Genomic DNA, 9,098 nt, shown 5'->3' on the forward strand with positions numbered 1-9,098 from the left:
TGGGGGTCGCCAGCCGACATTGCTTGGCCGACGGCACCCTGAGGAGACTCACTCTGTGGGAGCGTACCGGTCTATGGGAGGGAATCTGTGGCAGAAGGCGGTCTCGGAGATAACCAGGTCCGATGCCATGGAGCGCTTTAAAGGTGGTAACTAACACCTTAAAGCGCTTCCGATGTAGGCAAAAAGGACGATGTAGGCAACAAGGACGAGCGGCGAGCTGCCCGGTCCCATATCCCAAACAGCAGAACAGATCGGGATCACCGGCGAGGAAGAAACCAGTCCAGTAGCCGGCAAAAGAGAAGTCAAACTGGATCACGCAAGAACCCGTTGCCCAGGTTACATCACCCATGCAGGAGAGTGATGAGGCCCAAGCTGGACCCACCACTGCTCTGCCCTCCTACGACAGCGACGACGAGGGGGAGAATGACCTGATGGTGAGTTGACTCATTCCACCTTTTTCTCGCACAGCCAAACACATAGTCCCCAAGACAGATGCACAAGTAGATTTGAAAGTGCTAGTGGAGTCGGGGTGCTCCCACTTGCCCTCAAACTGGGCATATGAGCAAAGTTGCTCTCCAAACCCGTGAGATTTGAGCAAGCTGATGGCTCTTTAATGGGAGGAACTTTGGCCACACAACAGACTGAGCAAATATGCTTAGAAATAGGTGAACACTGGGAGTTCATTCACTTCATGGTGGCTCCGAAGATGACTGAGGCTGTGATTCTAGAGCTACCCTGGTTGGACAAATGGAAATCGTTTATTTGGTGGGAGAAGCAGATGAGGACTGTGAGACTACCTATAGCAATGGTGGCGAACCTATGGCATGCGTGCCACAGGTGGCACGCAGAGCCGTCCCTGTGGGCACGCGCGCCATCGCCCCAGAGGGAGGTGGGGCCGGACTGCTCCCCTCCCCCTCTCCACGTGCGCCAGCGCTTTCGCTCGCAGCACAAAGAAAGAGGCATTGAGCTCAAGGGCCAGAGAGGGTATGGGGAAAAAGATCGCTCTTGCCACGATCTCCCTTCTGCTGGCCACTGGGAAGCCTGGCAGCACGGCTTGGCACGGCTACACCAGAAAACTCCAGCGCCCCGGACTTGCAAGTTTCGGCGCTCCCAAGGTTTTAGTGCGGCAACAGGACAAAACTCAGCAAAGTTTGGGCAGGGCGGGGGTGTGTGTGGGGGAAACGCCGGCAGCAGCAAGGCAATCCATGCAGGGGGTGGGGGAAAAAACACCGGCAGCAGCGAGGCAATCCTATGGGGGTGGGGGGAAAAACATCGGCAGCAGCGAGGCAATTCATGCGGGGGGTGGAGGGGAAAACGCCAGCAGCAGCGAGGCAATCTATATGGGGGTGGGGGGAAAAAACACTGGCAGCAGCGAGGCAATCCATGCGGGGGGTGGGGGTGAAACGCCAGCAGCAGCGAGGCAATCCGTACGGGGAGGGAAACGCTGGCAGCAGCTCCCTCAGCAACAATTGCACAAGCTTCCTGAAGCTGAGAAGTACAGGCGTTTCCCCCCCCCCGGCACGGATTGCTTGCTGCCACCGGCGTTTCCCTTGCTTCTGATCAGCTGCAACCAGGCTCTCCATAGCGTGCTGCAGCTGGTTGATACGGGAAAGGAAGGAGCACACACAGACTCTGCTTTTTTCCTTTGAAAGCAATGGGGTTAGGGTTGCTGCAGCTGATCAGAAGCGCCACTGAAAACAGCAGAGTCTGTACCCATCAGCCATGCTCTCCATGCTTCAGATCAGCTGCAGTGCACTGTGGAGAGCAAGACTGATGCGGGCTAAGCAGGCTCGCAAAGAGACTCCACTTTTTTCGGCGGGGCTTCAGTGCCTGGCCAGCTCGGCCAATTTCCCTTTTTTCTCCCCATTCCTCCTGCTCCTTTGACAGTGGTGGGGTTTGGGGGATGATCAATCCCCATTTGTGACGTGGCCGCCAACCAATCACTGTGCCCTCCTCTCAGGAGGGCAACACCAGCAGCCAATGCCGCAGCAGGAAAAGCGGCTCAGTAACTGCACTTCTCCTCAACTCCAGGAAGCTTGTGCAATGGAAACTTGATGGTGAGGGCCGTGGGGCGGTCGCTGAGGGAGCTTCTGCCAGTAATGGAGCCGGGGAAATGGGCTGGGTGGGGGGAGCTGCCAATGCCTCTGCCCTGAGGCTCGGCAAATCCCCCCCCAAGCAGCCATTATTCCCCCTCCCCAGCCAGCCAGCCATCATCCCCTGACTTACTCCTTGCCTGCCCAGCCAGCTGGCTCAAAACCTCACCACTCTTCTCCTTGGCAGCGGCAGCCTAATGGACCTGAGCAAGCTGCTGGTTGCGCCGGCCTGAGGCACATGGGGGAGGGGGAGAGGGAGGCAGGCAGTGCAGCAGCTTGGGTACCTCTGCTCCATCCAAGTTGAAAGCGTAGGCCCAGCAGCGTGATTGCTCTCAAACAATAAGACCCGGGTGCATTGCTCGCTTGTGTGCACCCGCCTAATTGAGAGCAATCCTGCTGCTGTGCCTCCACTTTCTTCAACTCAGATGGAGCCCAGGAGCCTCTGGTGGCCACTTGAGTGGGGAGCACGAGCTTTGCTGCTGCTGCCGGACTGTGGCAGGCTGCTCCGTCCTGGGGGGAAAGCAGCGGTGGCCTAACCCTAATCCCCACCCTGCCATCTCCCTCGCCTCGCCTCAACTGCAGGACAAGCCTTCTGCCCACCACCCCATCTGCCAGAGACCCCCTGGATCTCCCCCAACCCTGCCTGGCCCCCACAGGCATCCATCTCCAGGAGCAACATCGAGGAGGCCACGCCCACCCTGCCACCCCCACCCTGTCTGCTTTGACCACTGTAGCCACGCCCACCCAGTGTGCCATGCCCACCCGGCACCTGGCGATACATAAGTGGGTTTTGGTTTGCAGTTTGGGCACTCGGTCTCTAAAAGGTTCGCCACCACTGACCTATAGGGCCCAAGCCCCCCCTTAATGTTACTGGAGAGTTTAGGCCGACCACTGAGCTAGCAAAGATAGCCATCCTGCCTCAACCAGGCGAGCCACTCATTCTCAGCAAATACCGGGACCTAGCAAAGGTGTTTAGTGAGAAAGTATGTGACACTCTGCCTCCCCACCAGCCCAATGATTGCTGCAATGAACTGTTATCGGGAGCTAAACTCCCACAGCTGAGGATGTATGCCATGACCCCCCTCGAAATGGAGGAAATGCAGCAGTATGTGAACAAGAACCTAGCGAGATGATCTCAGGTGGGAGCTCTGGTGTTATTTAAAGAGAAAAAAGACGGGTCGCTTCATCTCTGCGTAGACTATAAAGAGTTAAATGCTGTGAGCGTAGAAAATAAGTACCCCCTCCCCCTCCTGAAAGACTTACTAACCCACCTGGTGAAGAGGAATGTCTTCACTAAATTGGACCTGGGAGAGGCATATTACCGAGTAAGAATAAAAGAAGGAGATGAATGGAAAACTGCTTTTAACTGTCCCATGGGGAGCTATCAATTTAAAGTCATGTGGTTTGGACTATAGGGGGCTCCAGCTGTCTTCATGCAGCTGATCAACTAGGTACTACATGATCATTTATACAAAGGAGTTTTAGTGTATCTTGATGATATCCTGATATACAGCACGAATATGGCTGACCATGTAAAACTAGTGCAAGAAGTGTTAAAGAAATTGTTGAATGCCAAACTATATGTTAAACTATCAAAGTGTGAGTTCCATCAGACCCGACTAGATTATCTTGGCTACAGAATTTCCGGTGAGGGCATTGAAATGGACCCTGCTAAAGTGAAAGCCATAATCGAATAGCAACCCCCAAAGACTCGCAAACAGTTTCAGAGCTTTCTGGGATTCATCAACTTTTACTGTCAATTCATCCACTCCTTTGCCGAAATTGCTTTACCACTCACGGACATATTGAAAACAGGCAAAGAGGGGGGGGGAAGCCGCGACCTAGCCAGCCGCTAGAATGGACTATGAACTGTCAAACTGCTTTTGAGAATTTAAAAAGACTATTTGTGGTTGAACCAGTCCTAAAGCATCCTTCTCCGGGGAAACCCTTTGTAATTCAAGCCAATGCCAGCGATGTGGCTGTCAGAGCTGTACTATTGCAAAAGAACCATGATGGAGTCCTACAGCCCTGTGCCTACACCTCAAAAAAGTTCACCAATTGCAAGAGAAGGTGGGCAGTATGGGAGAAGGAAGCCTTCACAATCTGCTGGGCTCTATTAAACTGGTGACACTGCCTAGAGGGGAGCAAGGTGCCTTTCGAGGTATGGACTGATCACAAAACCCTAAAGGCACTGAAAACTCCCCACAAACTGTCCCCGAAACAAGTACGGTGGGCGCAATACTTTAGCCCATTTAACTTCAGCATGAAGTGAAAGTCCCAAACCCTGATGACCCTGGGATGAAGAAAATAAAACAGGAACGATCAATGGTTCAAGGAAAATCAAACCTTGTCATGCAGGGATGGTTTGGCTTACAAAGGGGGAAGTGGTATCTGCCTGAAACCCTCCACCTTAATCCTCTTCGGCACAGTCATGATGTGAAACAAGCTGGACACTTTGGATATTTAAAAACACTGCATCTGGTTCGTCAGCAATTTTGGTGGCTGGGTTTAAAACGGGACATAGAGAACTATGTCAAGAGCTGTGCTGTATGTGCCACCATGAAAAGAATTCCTGGAAAACACCCTGGACTATTACAACCAGTTGTGAACCCTTCCCAACCATGGGAAGAAATTGCTATGGATTTTATAGTAGAATTACCTGAAAGTAGGGGGAATATGGTGATTTGGACTATGATAGACCTATTTTAAAAACAAGCTCATTTTATCGCCTGCCAAGGACTCCCATCAGCCGAAAGATTAACCAAGATGTTTTTAAAACACACCCACAGCTTGCACAGTGCGCCAAAGCGAATAATCTCAGACCGAGGGGTGCAATTTACGGCCAAGTTCTGGAGAGGTTTCCTCAAGTTAATTGGCTCGTCGCAAGGACTATTGTCAGCTTTTCACCCATCTACAAATGGGGCAGCTGAATCAGCGAATTCAATGGTGGAGCAGTATCTCAGATGTAAACAAATTGGACTGACCTCCTCCCTTTCGCAGAGGTGGCTTACAATAACTCTGTCCACAGCAGCACTGGGTTTATGCTTTTTAAAGTTGCCACAGGAAAAGAGTTCAACCCAATACCCGAATATCCTCAGGGGCCCTCTACTTCCCAAACGCTTGACCAGTGAGTGAGGGGGAGGGAGGAGGTATGGAAAAACACGAAAATCACTCTAAAAAAGGCTTCTGAAATGTATAAAAAGCAAGCCGATAAAAAAGGGCTCCCCAAAGATCATTCCAAGTTGGGGGGAAAGTCTATTTATCCACAAAATATCTACGACTTAAGTTGCCTAGTAAGAAGTTAGGACCGAAGTACCTGGGTCCCTTCCCCATAGTAAGAATCATTAACCCAGTCACGGTAGAATTAAAGCTTCCCAGACTCCTAGGGAAAGTCCACCCTGTGTTCCATTGTAGCCTATTGAAACTTTTTCAGGGTTCCACCTTATGACCTCCCCCTAAGAAGATACCTGGGCCTCTCGTGGTAGCTGGACAGACTCATTATGAAGTGAACAGTATTCTTGACTCTAGACTTTTTAAGGGAAATTTACAGTATTTAGTGCAGTGGAAAGGATATACATTATCTGAAGCCACATGGGTAAAATCTAGTAATGTAAAAGCCGACAGATTCTATGAGAAACACCCTAATAAACCAAGGGGCAACCCCTAACCTATGATTTTCTTTGAATTGCAGGATCATTTTTGTAAGGGGGGCTGAATGTCAACTCTGCTAATGTTGGATGTTTCCACTCAGACAACTGATGAAAATGCAGCCATTTTCTCTACTCTTTCAACATGCTTTTTCTTACTTTAGAAATTAGGTGCAGCAGAGGGGGGGTTGGAATGTAAGCTCAGCTAGCCATAATAATAACGCTGCTGTGGGAATCCAAGGACAAGTTGATAATGTTTTGGCAGGCTGTGGAGCTGAGCAGAAAGCCCGCATTTTAAGCTAATTGGGGAATGTGATTTATGACAGTTAATTGGGGGTGGGAATTGTACTTTGTTACTTTGTATCTGGAGGAAGGGAATTTAGTTTTTGGGTTCAACTATGTAGTGCCAATACTTTGTTTCCCAAATAAATGTACTTTAAAGAAGAATTTTGCCTCAAAGTTCTTTTGATGGGTTTCATCTATTGGAACCATGACACAAAGATTCAGAATGAACAAAGACATGCAACAAAAGTCAGAGGTAATAAAAAAAAGTTTAACATATAAATAACAGGTCAAGGAAACAGTCAGTACACTAAACAGAGAAGATGGCAAGGAAGTAACAAGCTGTAAAGAGAAAACAGAGCTGCTTAACTCATTGTTTGGATGCAACTCATTCTTCATGCAAAAAGAAACTATAACCCAACCTACCAAAAACATAACTGTAAAAGACAGACTAGAAATAAAAATTAAAACAAGCAAGAAAATGGTAAGAGAACATTTGTCTGACCTTGATAAATATAAATCACCGGGATCTGATGGATTACATCCCAGAGTTCTGAAGGAGCTGGCAGATGTTATCTCAGAACCATTGTACCATATCTTTCAAAAATTCTAGAGCACCGGGGAACTACCACAGGATTGGAAAACAGCTGATGTGGTTCCCATCTTCAACTAAGTTACCCCTCTTGACCCAGTGGTTGTCATCATGCCTAACACTTGTTCCAAGAGCTGACACAAAAATAGTGGGGTGGGGGTGCTAATGCCTAGTAGATCTGGGGAATGTTGCTGAACCTCTTGATATAGCTACTCCTTTTATTTTATTTCAAGGCAGAATGAAGATTCTGATTAAAATAAAACTCATCTATTACATGTTTAACGTCTCTGTGTGTGTGTGTTGTGTATATATGTAAGGGGCAGGATTTTCTTTACCACATTTTTAAACTTTCTTTAAAGTTTACTTGCTGCAGAATGTGGATCCTTCCCATTCTGCATCAAGTAGAACAATCTGGCAGTGAAAAGCCTTGGAGAGCAGAGAAAACCCCCCCCCCCCGCCATCCCACTTAAGGATTTTCTCCTCTGTCCTTTGCTTTTTGCTATGGATCCTTCCTATTCTGCATCAAGTAGAACAGTCTGGCAGCGAAGTGGAGAAAAAAAACCCGGTCTCAGGTACAGTAGTGGCTAAAATTGTGGAAACCTTTTGGAAAAAGTGTACAGTAGAAATGCCATCTTTGGTTAAGTTTCCACCAATTTTTCTTCTAATTTCTTTATAACTGTAGCCTTGTTCACTTAATAATACTATTTTACATTGCTTTCTGGGCAACCAGTCAACTTTTTGCACCATTACTTTAATTTTATTACGTTTTACAAGCTCGATAAATGAAAGAACACAAAAAAACTCAACCAACTTGATAGCGATCACATAACACACTGACAAATGTCCTCCTCTCAGCTTCAATATATGACATCAATAATTGAATCCTACTATGATCTGATTGGCTCATTGCCAAAACAAGATGACACCTGATTGGCTCTCTAAACACTCATGCTCATTGGCTACAATCAGATGAAGGAAAGCTACCTGATATCAACCTAAGCAAGTTGTGCTTCCTTTTTCTGGTTATTTCGCTATAACTTTTCATAGAATACAGTACAGATAATTGAACAAACTTTGTTGCATTACATTCTTTTTTTAAAATTTTATTGAATATACAATTAAAAACAAAAAAGACATAATACAACTTCCCTGGTTTAAACAATACTATTAGTATTACCTTATGAAAAAAAATTCTTTACATTATAACAAAATATGCATATAGGATCTGTGAACTTTCTAGTAAGCGTTCTTTAAAGCATATACATTGTGGTTAAATAACTTTCAATTCTATCTTATAAAGAATACTAGTATAAAGATTTCTAAACTATCAACTTATCAATCAACATTCGTCCCAGCATTCCTCCTTGACTCTAGCCATTTATATACTCCATTCCAAATTTTGAAATAGTCTGTTTCAGTTTTATTTTTAAGCTCTAATGTTAATCTATCCATTTCCGCGCAGGATAGGATTTTATTTATTACTTCTTCTTCAGTAGGGGTTTCTTTTCTCTTCCATTTCTGAGCATAGGTTAGTCTCGCTGCAGTTAGAATATGTAATACTAAATATAAGGATCCTTTGCTGGATTTCTCCTTGGTAATCCCTAATAAAAAGTTTCTGGTTTTAATTTGATTTTTTGTGATAAGATTTCTTCCAACCAATTTTTTATCAGATGCCAAAATTCTTGAGCTTTTCGGCATTCCCACCACATGTGGTAGTAAGTCCCTGGTGATTTTTTATATTTCCAACATATCGATGAGGTTTTTTTGTCCATTTTTGCTAATCTTATGGGGGGAAGATGCCACATGTAGAACATCTTATATAGATTTTCTTTATAAGTGGTGGCTAACGTTAGCCTCCTATTCCTATCCCATAATAATTGCCAATTATCTAAATCGATACTATAGCCAACATTTTTGCTACAAATTAGCATTGTGTCTTTTACTTGTTCTTCTAGCACAGCGGTTCTCAACCTGTGGGTCGCGACCCCTTTGGGGGGTCGAACGACTTTTTCACAGTGGTTCCGTGGTTCCGTGTCCAGTTCTCACTGTTGCTTCTTGACCCGCATATAGGTTTCTCAAGAGACAAATAAGATGGTCTGGTACTCCCATCTCTTTAAGAACTTGCCACAATTTGTTGTGATCCACACAATCAAAGGCTTTAGCATAGTCAATGAAGCAGAAGTAGATGTTTTTCTGGAACTCCCTAGCTTTCTCCATATGTTGACAATTTGATCTCTAGTTCCTCTGCCTTTTCGAAATCCTGCTTGTACTTCTGGAAGTTCTCTATCCACATACTGCTGGAGTCTAGCTTGTAGGATTTTAAGCATAACTTTACTTGCATGTGAAATGAGTGCAATGGTGCGATAGTTTGAACATTCTTTGGCATTGCCTTTCTTTGGAATTGGAATGTAAACTGACCTTTTCCAATCCTGTGGCCACTGTTGAGTTTTCCAAATTTGCTGGCAAATTGAGTGTAGCACTTTT

At 46.2% G+C, this 9,098-nt stretch overlaps 1 pseudogene; it reads left to right on the plus strand.

Moving 5' to 3' along the window:
* The first annotated feature begins 347 nt into the window (after window positions 1-347).
* LOC107286553 overlaps window positions 348-9,098 on the plus strand; it is a 59,334-nt pseudogene continuing 50,583 nt past the window's right edge.

This window comes from Protobothrops mucrosquamatus, unplaced genomic scaffold (assembly GCF_001527695.2).
Source record: "Protobothrops mucrosquamatus isolate PMUCROS unplaced genomic scaffold, P.Mucros_1.0 scaffold_97, whole genome shotgun sequence".
NCBI classification, from domain to species: Eukaryota; Metazoa; Chordata; class Lepidosauria; order Squamata; family Viperidae; genus Protobothrops; species Protobothrops mucrosquamatus.